Source organism: Eurosta solidaginis, chromosome 3 (genome assembly GCF_040869045.1).
Source record: "Eurosta solidaginis isolate ZX-2024a chromosome 3, ASM4086904v1, whole genome shotgun sequence".
Taxonomy (NCBI): domain Eukaryota; kingdom Metazoa; phylum Arthropoda; class Insecta; order Diptera; family Tephritidae; genus Eurosta; species Eurosta solidaginis.
Genome location: NC_090321.1, coordinates 106002170 through 106017429, shown reverse-complemented (window position 1 = coordinate 106017429; position 15260 = coordinate 106002170). Strand labels below are relative to the sequence as shown.

General features: G+C 41.7%; 1 pseudogene; it reads right to left on the bottom strand.

Moving 5' to 3' along the window:
* Nucleotides 1-4297: 4297 nt before the first annotated feature.
* Nucleotides 4298-14146, bottom strand: LOC137245955 (tRNA (adenine(58)-N(1))-methyltransferase non-catalytic subunit TRM6-like; annotated as a pseudogene).
* Nucleotides 14147-15260: the final 1114 nt, after the last annotated feature.

The window sequence follows — 15260 nt, the reverse complement described above, 5'->3', positions numbered from 1 at the left end:
CTCGCCTCATTATGTAGATGGTGTTCTGGGGACAAAAGAAGGCAGCCCGTGGCGATTCTGAGAGCAGTATTTCGGCAGGCCTGTAGCTTCTTCCAGTAGCATGTAGCAGGTAAATGCTGGCCAATTGCTTTGTATGTAGTAATGAGCGCTTCTTTATCTTTTCCCCAGGTACTGCCAGCAAGGGATTTGAGGATTTTATTACGGCTCTGGATTTTCGGAACAATTGCGGCTGCGTGCTCACCAAAATGTTGCATCTGTGAGTGAAGAATAAATAGCACCAGCGAACAAAAACTATTTTTTTAACATACCAAACATTTATTTTATATTATTTCCAGGCGAAAAAGATCAAACTTATGTGCAATGGATGTGGCTGCAGAAAGGTACATTAAAAGGCTGCTAATGCGGTCACTGGTTAAAATTGGTTGAGAAAGCTCCTGTCTAAACTTATTACTTTTAAATAAATGCAAATATATTTTTATTAAGAAAAAAGTAACCAAATAAAATCACAAAACAAACAAATGAAAAAATGGTGAGATATTTAGTAAATATAAAACGAATATAATTGATTACAAGTAAACAACAAATGGAATAGAAAACGTACATTTGACGAGAGCTGCTGGCTAAACTGAGCCAACAAACAACTACTGGCATAATATTATTAATATAAATAATAATAATTTAATACTTTATAAACACTGTAATTAATTTATGTTGATTATATTTAGTGACTGCTTCCCAAGGCAGTCGGTTTTATGTACCGGAGCGACTCGGGATTTTTCCCGACCAAGGACTGTCTTTTCAGTGTAACCCCATTTAATTTGTTCCGTCCCTCCCACACATTTTCATCCTCCCAGCAGCTCCTTGCAGCGGGACTGGTCCATATTCTCTTGCTCCGGGAAGGTATCGAACCCATTCCGGGTCCGTCTCCTGACCCCGGTCCTGAGAAATGGTTTTGCGGCATCTGCCGGAAAAGATTCTTTTTAGGACGGTCATACTCTGTTCAGTGTGTCACGTGTAAGGGATGGTTGCATCGGACAGGTTGTTCTGGGCTTGATCCCAAAACCCGACGTCCACGTAACTTTTATAAATCTTTTGTGGCTCCCTGCTGTTCACGCCCAAGGGCGTCCCGTAGTCTACGCCTAAGCGCCTCCCCCCCCCCCCACTACCTGCCAGCAGCCCCGCTGCTCAGCAAGCCACAACAAGTACCCGCTGCTGCTCGCGCCCCACGGCGCCAACAACAACAACTGCTACTACCACTCATAACTACTATCTTCGTAGTAGAGTCGGTAGCAATGCTGAGCATCAGCCCCTGCCCCGTTTTCTCTCCCCCCCCCCCCCCCCACTTTTCCGCCAGCAATCGTGTAGGTCAAGGAAACAGACTCTTAGTCCCTAACCCCGTTTGCACCGTTTGCCAGCACAGAATATATATGTTTGCGACATCCGCCCAATGCAGCTCCTACCTTGGGCGGTGCCACTTTCCTAGATGTTCTGGTCTCCGCGACGGCAACCCCCCGACAGGTTTCATTGCGCCATGTTACCAGGCCGCAAACCCCATTCTACCAGGTACCGCAATGCTTGCCCAAGGACGCCTAGTCCCAGGGCCAAGACAGCAGTTGCGTCCTGGCCTACCTCAACCCAGGCGTAGTCACCCGTCACTTACTCCCAGAGTGGCGACGTCTCCCCCGCTGAACTTCAGAATTCTGCTGTTAAACTGTAATGGATTAACTGGGAAGATCACGGAGATTGTCGATTTCATGAAGCGGCACAACATCCGCATTGCTGCGATTCAAGAGACTAAACTCACAGCAAGATCTGTACTGCAAACCTGTTCTGGGTATAATGTCCACAGAAAAGATTGCATTAGCGGAAATGGAGGCGGCCTCGCGTTTATCATACACCACTCTGTGCAATATCATATATTTGATCCTGGCATCGACCGCAGGGACAATGTCTTAGAACGTCAAGGCCTATCTGTCCGGTCAAGCGATGCAAACCTAGAAATCATCAACATATACATCCCTCCTGCCACCTGTTGCCCCAGTGGATACTGCCCTAATATTAGCGCCCTACTCACTGGCAACAATCGAATTATCTTAGGCGACTTTAATGCCCATCACGATCTATGGCATTCAAACTTGCGGGCGGACAGTAGGGGTGAGATGTTGGCGGATCAAATAAAAGAAACGACGTTCTGCACAATAAACGGAGACGCCCCCACACGTATGGTAGGAAGCTGTCACAGTTCGCCGGATATCTCAATTGTGAGCGCAGAACTCGTAAACTGCGTCAACAGGCAGCCGATGGTAACATTGGCATCCGACCACCTACCTATACTTATTTCGTTCGAGCGTACCGCCGACTTCATCGTTACAGAAAAACGCACTTTCATAAACTTTAAAAAAGGAAAGTGGGAGGAATACAAATCTTTTACAGGCAACCTCTTTGCTGCCCTCCCTATCCTGACTGATGACCGCCAAGGGGAGCGTGCTTTCCGCAAGGTCATTGAATCCGCCTCGGCACGTTTCATTCCCGCCGGGAAAATTCCCGAAAATCGGCCCCACATCCCGGCGGAGGTCGCAAATTTAGCGAGAGAACATGACCTTATAAGACAGCTCGACCCAGGCGACCCCCAAATAAGGGATATAAACCAACGCATCAGATTGCTTGTGGATGAAAACAAGCGGGCGAAATGGGAGGAGCACCTAAGAGGTTGTAACGTCTCTGCCGGTGTGGGTAAACTTTGGTCCACCGTAAAGTCCCTATCGAATCCGTCTAAGCACAATGACAAAGTTTCCATCGCCTTCGGCGATAAAGTGCTGTGGGATTCGAAAAATTGTGCGAGCGCTTTCTGCCGTCAATATGTAATGCATTCTACGGTCGACAAAGATAGACGGAGGGCCAGCAGACACGCACATAAACATAAATTCAGCGCGTCACCAATTACCATCACCGCCAGAGAGGTTTAAGATGCCATTGGTCACGCTAAACCATCCAAAGCAGTGGGCCCAGACGGCATAGCCATGCCGATGGTTAAAAGCCTAGGGAAAGAGGGTTTCAAATACTTAGCACATGTCTTCAACCTGTCTCTTTCCACCTTTGTCATACCCGCAAAATGGAAAATGGCCAAGGTGGTCCCGCTACTAAAGCCTGGGAAACCAGCTAACATAGGAGTCGTATCGTCCGATATCTCTCCTATCGCCAGTAGCAAAGACGCTTGAAGCCATTTTGCTCCCCTACTTCCAAGCAAATTTGCAGCTAGCCTCTCATCAGCATGGCTTCAGAAAACTCCATAGCACCACCACCGCGCTAAATGCCATCAGCACCAAGATAAATTGCGGTTTAAATCAAAACCCCACCATAGAACAGTACTCGTAGCGCTAGACCTATTAAAAGCTTTTTATACGGTCAACCATGGCACGTTACTGCAAGACCTGGAAGGGTCTGCCCTTCCCCCATGTCTTAAAAAGTGGACCGCAAATTATCTGGGTGGTCGGCAGGCATCGGTGCAATTTAGAAACGAAACATCAAAACCAAGAAGAATTAAACAAGGGGTACCACAGGGTGGTGTCCTTTCCCCTCTTTTGTTTAATTTCTACATATCTAAGCTACCTTCACCACCATAAGGAGTCACTATCGTTTCATACGCCGATGACTACACAATAAAGGCCACAGGCCCAGGCCCACTGATCGATGAGCTCTGCAACAGAATAAACGGCTACCTCCCTGATCTCTCCAGTTATTTCGCCTCCCGAAACCTGCCATTATCACCGACTAAATCTTCCGCGACCTTATTTACAACATGGACGTCCCAAATGTCGACCATTTTGAACATCCACGTCGATTGCACTACGCTACCGACTGTCCTACACCCCAAAATCTTAGGTGTGGCGTTTGATCAGGATCTACATTTTGGTGAGCACGCAGCCGCAATTGTTCCGAAAATCCAGAGCTGTAATAAAATCCTCAAATCCCTTGCTACTCGATACAATCATAAAACGTGGCTACTCGATACAATCATAAAACGTGGGCCTCGCACTAAAGAGCAACCAACTATGCATTGTATTTAGTTTTTTGCAACCATTCTTTTTAAGTTAGGGTAATGGCTAAGTTAATTGGATGTGGCTGGAAAAGAATGCACCCAAACGTTGTGAATGTGGATTTTATTTCCAATTAAAGGAAGTAAAACCAATTTAAAAAGAATTACAGCAAAAGTCAACTTAAAACCGTGGTATATATTCGTCCGATATATTATTAATTTGAATATAATTGTTTACACATTCTAAATAAACTAAGAATATTAGCCTATGGTATAACAAGTCAAGAGGAAACCACTTTTACCATTCATATTTACTTCAGGATGTGTGCGATTGGGCAATATTTGATAGTAACGTAGCCAATTTCAAGTCAAATGCAAATTTGTGACATTAGAGTTGGTTTTCAGCTCTACATATACATAAGTCCATTAACAATTCCTTGCTAAGACTGTACAGCACTATTGGGCTTGAAGGTTTTACAAAGCGTAATAAAGCTTGCACGATGTTACTTGGGTGTTCCTTTGCTGCTATGACAAGTGCATCGAACTTGACGCGCATTAACTCACATGCACGCCGGTTTTCTATCTGCCATTTCAGCGCCGGCGCTGCTGGAACTGTTGCAGATGGGTTATTTGTTTCGCTACAATCGCCGGTGCTGTCGCTATTAGGGGACGCTGCTGTTGTTGTAACAGTGCTTGATGTTGCGCCCGAAGTTGCTGCAGAAAAAAAAAGAGTTAAGTTATTACAGCTAGCAAGGTTTTATTGTGCTGCAATGGCGAAAACCTTCCGAGGTTTTTGAGCATACAAATTTAGGTCGTTCTGTAAACAAGACCAGAATGGCTTTGGAGAATTCCCCAAGTGAGTTTTTGGCAATATTTTTATACAGATCAAGCCTGTCTAATCGTTTTTTCAATGTTACTTACCCGCATCATCTTCGCTTAGTTTCTGCTTTTTACTGCTTGGCTCTCTTTCTTCAATGGGTGTACTTGACTCAGTTGCGGCCTCGGGCACCTGTTTATTCTTCCCTTGATAGTATTCTCGCAGCACCGAATATAAATTTACCGAGATACAACGTTGTAGTTGCTCTTGCATTGCTTGCTTCTGTGGCACATTACCTGGATGCATGTGCACAAGTGTCGCCTCAGTGTTAGCGCCAATTGAATTCAGAAAGCTTGCAGGTAGCAGACCACTTTTACCACTCTCATACATTAAATAACTACCAAAACCGCTTACACCCGCATATGAGATGTTATTATTTTTATTATAATTTTATTAAAAGTTGCCAATACGCAGCTGACAGCCGTAACTGACAATGTTTCAAATGGATTGGGTTGCGCGAAATTAAAGAGTAGCAAAAAATACTACTATGTATAAAACAGCTGATAGGGTTGTTGTATGTCAATTTCGTTAAGTAACTAAGTTGGTGAAACCGAAAAAAAACTAAGCCGCTGCAGCATTAGCAAAAATATAATAAAGCATCCTATGTGGTTGGGGCTTTAGTTGTACTTGACAGGCGCACGCAGTGGCAACACGCATGGCAAGTACAACTGCAGCCAACGTCACACAAAGAAAGATAAAGGATAGAAATAAAAAATACACGAGCGTCCATTACAATTTTGACCAGCTTTGACATCGCAGTAATTTTTATTTTTTAATATAGTTTAAAGCGTAGGAAATTAAAATAAGAGGCAAGACGAATTCAGTACCAGGTGTTGCTATCCCAAAAGCTAATTGCTTCTTCTTGATAATTTCCAATTCAACGCCTTGCACAACAATATGTCAATTAATCGAAATCAATGAACATTGTCTGTTGTCTTGACATTCTTCCGCTCACCGAATTGGTTGAATTCGCTTTGCTCTCACCTCGTATGCATTCGCCTTGATAAGAGGAAAAGAAAAAGGTTGCAAACGTCAAGCTGTGGAATTGTGTTTTGATTTTAACTGTGCCATATTTTGTTTTTAATCAATAAATTTCTTTGTTTAATTGCTGTGCTAAACATAAGTATTTGCAATAAGCAACTAAAAGATTTTATATTCCTTACTTAAATTAATTTAATTGCATTTAAAATATAATTGATAAAGTGTATCCATACATACATATATATTTGCCTAGTCATTGCATGATTGTTGTTGCAGTTAATTGGCATTTATTTTCAGTTTTCTATTGTTGTTATTTGCCCGTGCACATACATACATACATATTTGACGACTCACGTTGCATAATTGTTGTTGCAGTATATTGATATTTATTTTCAGTTTTCGATTGTTGTTATTTGCTCGTGCAAATTTGTTCCATTTCTTTTCTCACTACCACAGCTGTTTGTATTGTTTGTTGTTAAGCGTCATTTAATATTAGCTTTGTTCGCATATTTTTCCAAAAGTAACTTACAAACAACCAAAATCCTCTCAACTATCAGCTGTTTCCTCTCATAGAGAAAAATATGTAAAAAAGTACGCGAACAGAAATCCATCAAAAACTATCACAATTTGCGAACAGCTGATGAATTATTTGGCGGCAATTTTGGCAATGTTGTGTCATAGCTGGTGGATATCCGTTTGTCCATCTTGTTCCGCGAGAGTCATCCAGATGTTCGCCCTGATTATTTTCATTAACCTATACCTTTTCCATGCTTTATTTTCCGGCTGCAATACTTGAATTAAATTTCGCAATTTGCGTAAATTACAACCACCAGTTTTTCGATCAGCTGTTTTTCTGTTTGTAAATTGCTGTTGGCAAAAATTTTACCAACAGAAAATTGCAGCCCTCAGCAAAATGAAATGTCACTTCACTCCCCCTTTTTCTTCATTTTTTGTTGGAGAACCGGGCACGCAAGCAGAAAAACCTGCAAAATTTGCAAAATCAACAGAAAACTGGAGTACCCGAACGAAGCACTGATCTTCTCACTGCTCACAGAGTGATTTTCAAACAGTGATCCATGGCGGAACTATACAAGCTGGCAGCATGGTGACATACCTACAAACATGAATAAAAGTTCCATGTACTTTGTTTTTGTAAATTTGATGGACTAATGCCAAAATCGTACTGCACCGGAAATTGATGTATCAGATCAAATAAAACAAGAAAGGAAGGCTAAGTTCGTGTGTAACCGAACATTACATACACAGCTGAAAGCTTTGGAGACACAATAAGAGAAAACCACCATTTAGCAAAATGAACCTAGGGTAACCCTGGAATGTGTTTGTATGACATGGGTTTCAAATGGAAGGTATTAAAGAGTATTTTAAAAGGGAGTGGCCAATAGTTCTATAGGTGGACGCCATTTCAGGATATCGCCATAGAGGTGGACCAGGGGTGACTCTAGAATGTGTTTGTACGATATGGGTATCAAATGAAAGGTGTTAATGAGTATTTTAAAAGGGAGTGGGCCTTAGTTCTATAGGTGGACGCCTTTTCGAGATATCGACCAAAATATGGACTAGGGTGACCCAGATCATCATCTGTCGGGTACCGCTAATTTATTTATATATGTAATACCACGAACAGTATTCCTGCCAAGATTCCAAGGGATTTTGTTTCGTCCTGCAGAACTTTTTTATTTTCTTCTACTTAATTTGGTAGGTGTACCCAGTTTACAAAGTTTTTTGTTAAGTTATAGTTTGCGTCAATAAACCAATCCAATTACCATATTTCATTTCTTTTTTCGTATTTGGTATAGAATTATGGCATTTTTTTCATTTTTCGTAATTTTCGATAACGAAAAAGTGAGCGTGGTCATAGTCGGACTTCGGCCATTTTTTATACCAAGATAAAGTGAGTTGAGATAAGTACGTGAACTAAGTTTGGTAAAGATATATCGATTTTTTCTCAAGTTATCGTGTTAACGACCGAGCGGAAGGACAGACGGTCGACTGTGTATAAAAACTGGGCGTGGCTTCAACGGATTTCGCCTATTTTCACAAAAAACCGTTATCGTCATAGAATCTATGCCCCTACCAAATTTCACAAAGATTGATGAATTTTTGTTCGACTTATGTCATTAAAAGTATTCTAAACGAATTAAATGAAAAAGTGCGGAGCCACGCCCATTTTAAAATTTTCTTTTTTTTTGTATTTTGTTGCACCATATCATTACTGGAGTTGAATGTTGGCATAATTTACTTATATACTGTAGAGATATAAAATTTGTTGTTAAAGTTTGACTTAAAAAACATTTTTTTTTTAAGTGGGCGTGTTCGTCATCCGATTCTGCTAATTTTTATTTAGCACACATATAGTAATAGGAGACCCGTTCCTGCCAAATTTCATAACGATATCTTCAACGACTGCCAAATTACAGCTTGCAAAACTTTTAAATTACCTTCTTTCAAAAGTGGGCGGTGCCACGCCCATTGTCTAAAATTTCACTAGTTTTCTATTTTGCGTCATAAGGTTAACGCAACTACCAAGTTTCATCGCTTTATCTTTCTTTGATAGTGAATTATCGCACTTTTTCGGTTTTCCGAAATTTTCGATATCGAAAAAGTGGGCGTGGTTGTGGTCCGATTTCGTTCATTTTAAATAGCGATCTGAGATGGGCGCCCAGGAACCTACACACCAAATTTCATCAAGATATCTCAAAATTTACTCAAGTAACGTGTTTACGAACGGACGGACGGACGGACATGGCTAAATGAATTTCTTTTTTCTCCCAGATCATTTTTATATATAGAAGTCTATATCTATCTCGATTAGTTTATGCCGTTACGGATTACCGTTATGCGAACAAAGTTAATATACTCTGTGAGCTCTGCTCAGCTGAGTATAAAAAGTTTATAATCAGCTGTCCCGTGCTGCCACCTTGTATATTTAGTTCCGCCATGCAGTGATCTACCTCCTGTTTAACAATTATTACTTTTTAAGCACATTAACTAAATAAACATTAAGTGAAATTTTTTACCTTACAATTTCTTGCAATTGTGTAAACTGCCAAGGTAATATCGAGCGTTTCGTGTCGGGCTGGCTTTGTGATGAACTATCACATATGATGTACTCTAGTTTAACGGCAAGGGTATGTGATGTGATCAACGATAACAAGGGCGTGTGTTGGTCCTGCTTGAAAAGGAGCTTTCTATATTATGGGATAAATTCAATTATTATTGTTTAAGTGACTTGCATTCACTTAAATAGGCAAAGGTTCCGTGACTTGCGTTCACCTAACCACCCATCTGTGACTTGCGATCACTTCTCCAAGTGACTTGCGTTCACTTCACTAGTTATGGCTTGCGTTCATACCACCCTGGCGGTAGAGTAGACTGGAGTTGCCATCCAGTGCTTCCAGTCAACAGTGTTGGAATTGCTTTCCATCACTAATCCATGTTATAAATACAAGTGCAAGACATTAACTCTTTCTCTTGTTTACGTGGAACACTGAACACCTATCATCAACCAATATCATCTACGTTTATAAAGTTTGCATCGGATTATCAATTCCGGAGCGAGTACGAACGTCATCACCCACGCCACATCCAACTCCAGGAGAAAGGAAAAGGAAGTATTATCCCAAAATCGTAAGTTATATCTTTCAATAAAAAATCATCCGAGGTAGCACTTGCGCTGCGGTAATCCCATAACTCAATCTAACCCTTGCGCGGTCATCACCACCCTCGCGTGAGATTGGTTCTCAAACCCCACCTAGCCCTTGCGCGGTCGCAAGACGGATCAAAATCCCGAATTATACTATTCAACTTAACGATTCAAGTTTCACTTCATCAAATTGTCTTCCTATTGTGTAATTATCTTTTACATCATCATATTTGCTGTGTGAAATATCAGCCTTTAATTTTCAATTGTTAGTTTTAAGCATTAAATTCAATAAATGAATTAGAGTTGAATTCAAATCCATTGGCGTCAATGCATTAAACATTTGGTCCTTGCAAGCCAAATTTGAATCAGTGGCAACGCAAAAGTACAACACTGTTCATATATCGCTATCGCCCCATCGCTAAACTTTTCATTCGAAAATTTGCCATTCGCGTGTGCTGAGAAGAAAATTTGTGCAAAAAGCTTCAATAAATTTTAAGAAGTTTTCACATTTTTTTTTATGCAAGTCTACTGTTTTCACACGGTTTTACAGTGTTTGGAAGTAAGAGAATACAATTGATATTCTAATAAGTGGTGCGCAGTGAACAGCTTGGAAAAGTGAAACAAGTCGCGCAACATACTGTGTGCACGAAAGAGAGAAACAAGAGAACAGTGAGGATACGCACGTGAGTATCAGTTTGGGTGTTTTCGTGAAAATTTCATTACTATTTCATATCGGCAACCAAGCCCGTTGATTGTACCGTTATTTTTCGCATACGGTTTTATATACATAAATATATACGGAGTTCTAGTCCTTTTTTTTTGCGAATAGCGTGTCTCAATTTCCAACGTAAACTTCCATTCCTTTTCGTTCGTAGCTTGCGCTTGCGCTAGCAGCGACAACAGCCTATCTCCCTTTCTGGCTGTTCATTACATATGCATATGTATATTCATTTAGTTACAAATTGCACGTAACTCACGCTATTTGCACTAGCAGACCCAACAATCTCCTTTCCCTTTAAATTAACTTGCGTTTAAAAAAGTTAACGAAAATCCAAATTTTAAACTCAAATTTAATAAATTGCATATTCGAGTTTTCCCAATTACGTATATACATACAACACCACTAGTTGCTGAGGTGCATATAAATACATAGAAACGCCGGTTTGTATGCCTGTGTTTTACACATTCCAAGCACCAACAATCTTAAAAGCTGCGCACTCCAGCACGTAAATAAATGCGTTATTACGTTGCTTGCGTCCAACCCTAACATCTTTTGAGAAAACCGCTTATCTTGGGTTTCTCAAATATTGAAGATCCCACGTTATTTTGCATATAACGTGTTTGCTACCACTCTTATCTACATATCTCCATCAATATCCATCAACTCTACACATACTACGTTTATTTACACATCACACAAACATTTTTGTATCACAAAACATTCAACATCATACGTATATTTCAGTGAATTCGGCGGGAATTCCCTAGTAAGCCGTGCTAAGTTCCTTTTGGTGAAATCCTTTCGATATCAGTGGGGCATTCCATAATTAACATTGATTAATTTCTTTTGGTGAATCTTTTCGTGAACAGTGCAAAACCGATTAAGTTCCCATTCGTTTTCGAAAAATCGTTATCCCTCTGAGCGACAGACGGAAAGTCCAATCTCCAAATAAATGTCTCTCGGCTTGCGTCTGTAGTGTTGAAGTTTCTAAACCCGAATCGTCGCACACAATACCAATTGTGAACTAAAATAATCTCCACCCAGCTTGTCTTCTTGGTAATTTTTTATCAAATCAAACCCTTGATACCGTCTCCAATCATGCCTTCTTCAACAGAAATCATGTCAAAATTTCGACTCCAACAATGTGGTGAAATTTTACACCAATTTTCAAAAGGAAGATCCTGATGACCAAACGGACTCTTTATTGGAGGTCAAGTTAGATGACCTCAACGGTCGCTGGGCTTCGTTAAAAAACGCCTATGAAAACGTATGCATAGCTGAGGACAGCGCAGTTTCTGGAGAGTTTAAAGAGGAAGCCCACAACAAATTTCAGCTTTGTGCTGAGTCTTTCTACATCTGTAAATCACATATATTGGATCAATTAAAAATCCTCCGTGGGAATTCATCAGAGTCTGGCAATACCTCCCATGGGAATCCAACAGGGCCAGGCAATACCTCCCGTCAGTCTCTGCCTTTCGATACAAGCTCGGTGTCATGTCTCAAGGTGGCACCGTGTGATACAGAAATCTTTTACGGCCGTTTACCTCAACCATCCCAAACTGACTCCCGTACAGAAACTCTATCACTTGCGAAATAAGGCTCGAGGAAAGGCAGGCGCAATCGTAAAACAGTACCCTTTGTCCGATAACAATTTTTCATTAGCATCGGAAGCGCTAAAAGCCCGATTCGAAAACAAACGAATCTTAATAGACAAACAATTGAAATTGCTTTTCAACATTCCTCAAGCTACCTCGGAGAGTAGCGAAGGAATTCAAAACATACAGAACACCATCAATTATTGTCTTGTGATCCTAAAGACGCAAGGAATTTCCGTTTCCGAGAGGGACCCCATTTTAATTTATATATGTTCCTCAAAGCTACCAGAGGAAACGCTCTCTCTGTGGGAGCAGTCCTTCCAATCTAGGTAGGAGCTTCCTATTTGGTCCCAGATGAACCAGTTTGTGACCAAGCGTTATGAAGTGGTTGAACGCCTACATGAATATAAAGGCACCAAATCACGCACATCGTTCCAATCGAAATCCTCGCCTAAAATCCAATCCTATCACTCTCAAGAAAAACTTGCGTTTACTTGTAGATTATGCAACGACAGTCGTCCCTTGAAATCTTGCCCCGAATTCCGAAAACTAAGCGTACCAGAGTGTACCAAATTTGTGAAGGATATCCGGTTTTGCACGAATTGCCTGGCTTACAACCACTCATCTACCAACTGTGCCAGTGCCTTCCGATGTCTGCACTGTAAGAAAAACCATCACACCATGTTACACCCTCCCTTAACCAACCAGCCCGAATCAAAGGCTACGCCTAGCACATCCGCAAAAAAGGCAACCAGTCTATTACACACCGAATCTTCCCAAGAGCCCAGACATCCAATCTTCAACCTCATTGAGGGCAATTGGGAAGAGTCTCATTCTCCCAAAAAACCTGACTTCGAAGTTCAGGCTAATTTCTCCACCAACAACGAGAAAACACTCCTTCCCACCGCCCTAGTGAGCATCGAATACAAGAGTTTTATCTTCACGTTACGAGCACTCATCGATCAAGGCTCACAAAAAACCTTTGTGTCCGAAAAAATACAACAGCGTTTACAACTACCTACCTATAAAGAAAACTTCTCAGTCACGGGGATGGGCGGAAAAGTAGTAGAAAATGCCGATCGTGTCTGTCAACTCACGTTGGTACCGAAATTCAATCACACCCGTATCCATACCAACGCCATCGTCTTAAAACAGCTGACCAGTTTTCTTCCCTCCTTTAAACTATCGAAACCAAATCTTTCGGAAATTCATCATTTAGATCTTGCGGATCCATACTTTTATTACACCCGGTCCCATTGATCTCGTCATTGGCAGTGACCTTATACCCCTGATCCTCCTACAGGGAATGAGACACGGAGTTTTTGGGAGTTTGCCTGCGCAAAATACCGTTTTCGGGTGGTATCTGAGCGGACCACTGACCTCCACCCAATGCTCTACATTTCATACCCATGCCACAACAGTTTCAAACGAGGATCTGATCTTCCAGCTGAAACGTTTCTGGGAATTAGAGGAAGTCGCTGAATCACATCTCCCATCCGAGGACGACTGTGCGTGTGAGTCGTTCTATCAAGAAACCACATACAGACAAGCCAATGGACGTTACGTCGTACGCCTCCCCTTCAAAGCAGGGTTCCCATCCCAGATTTCCCTCGGTTCGTCTCGGTCGGCGATGAAACAAGCGATTCGTATGGAACACATGCTCAAGAAAAATCCGCTCCTTGAATCTGAATATAATCATGTACTAGAAGAATATCTAGCCCTGGAACACATGAAACCGACTTCTCCCGAAGAAATCCATCAAAACGAAAAGTAGTTTTCGTATTATCTTCCTCACCATTCGGTAGTGAAACCGGACAGTGCATCCACCAAAGTCAGAGTGGGTTTTAACGCCTCCAAGCCGACGTCTTCAGGCACGTCATTGAACGATATCCTCCACATAGGCCCTACTTTGCAAACCGATCTTATGTTCGTCATTCTCAACTGGCGTCTTTATGGATATGTATTCAATGGCGACATTCAAAAAATGTACCGTCAGATCATCCTACATGAGGACGACCAGCAGTATCAGAGAGTTATTTTTCGTCGAAGCCATGACACAAAACCTACCGATTTCGCCTTAAAAACTATAACAATTGGAGTGAATTGTGCGCCATATCTGGCTATCCGGACATTACACCAGTTGGCAAAGGACTTGAGGGAATCCTACTCTATAGCTGAGCGAATTCTCACCAAAGAAACTTACGTTGACGACATCTTGTCTGGAGGACATGACATTCGCTCCTGCATGCAAGCCCAATTCCAAACCATTCATTGTTTAATCTCCGCGGGGTTCCCCCTCAAGAAAATCACAGCCAACCATCCAGAGCTTCTTATCCATATTGCAACCGAAGACTTGCCAAGACTGCTCCGACTTCTTGAAATTTGATTACTCAAGTTCAACGAAAACCCTCGGCATTAGATGGAATGCATTAAACGATTCCTTTTCGTATACCATACAACCCACTCAAGTACCTTCTCAGGCAACTAAAAGGCAAATCTTATCTTCGGTTTCAAAACTTTTCGATCCCGCAGGGTGGCTCGCGCCTATTCTGATTCAGGCAAAGATATTGCTACAGGAGATATGGTTAGAAGGTGCGGAATGGGACGAATGTGTCCAACCACCCTCCCTCCAAAAGTGGATTCAATTCGTATCCGACCAACCGGTTATCGGAAAAATTTCGAATACCCAGATGGACTGAGTTTTCTCCAAACCAAAACATCCAAATTCACGGCTTTTGCGATGCTTCCGAGAAAGCATATTGCACAACTGTATATATACGTTGTCAATCGGATGAAAAAGTCTCATGTCATCTTCTCTTTTCTAAAACAAAAGTAGCATATTTGCAAACAGTGAGCCCGCCGCGCTTAGAACTGTGCGGTGCAGTCCTATTATCCAAATGCATAAAAAATCTAATCAATCAACTACCTTTAGGAGATATTGAAATTTTCTTATGGTCGGATTCATCAATCGTCCTTGCGTGGCTCGAAAAACCACCATGCAATTCGAAAATATATGTAGCGAATCGTACGTCACAGGTTATCAACAACGTAGGTAACATCAAATGGCGCCACGTATCCACTAACCATAACCCAGCAGACCTCGGCACCCGAGGATGTAGACCACAGGATTTAATTTACCAATCACTCTGGTGGACCGGACCAGACTGGCTCCTAAAACCACCCGAGCAATGGCCCCTTTCATCGCGTCAGAACGTTGTTCCTCACGAAGAACGAAAGGTTGAGGCGTTACACATTTCGGAGAATGAACCCGATATCCTAGACCGATTATCATCTTGGCCGAGGGCATTACGAGTGATAACCTACATTTTTCGTTTCCTCCATCGAATCAAGCCCATACAGTCCACTCAGTCGATCAATTACGAGTC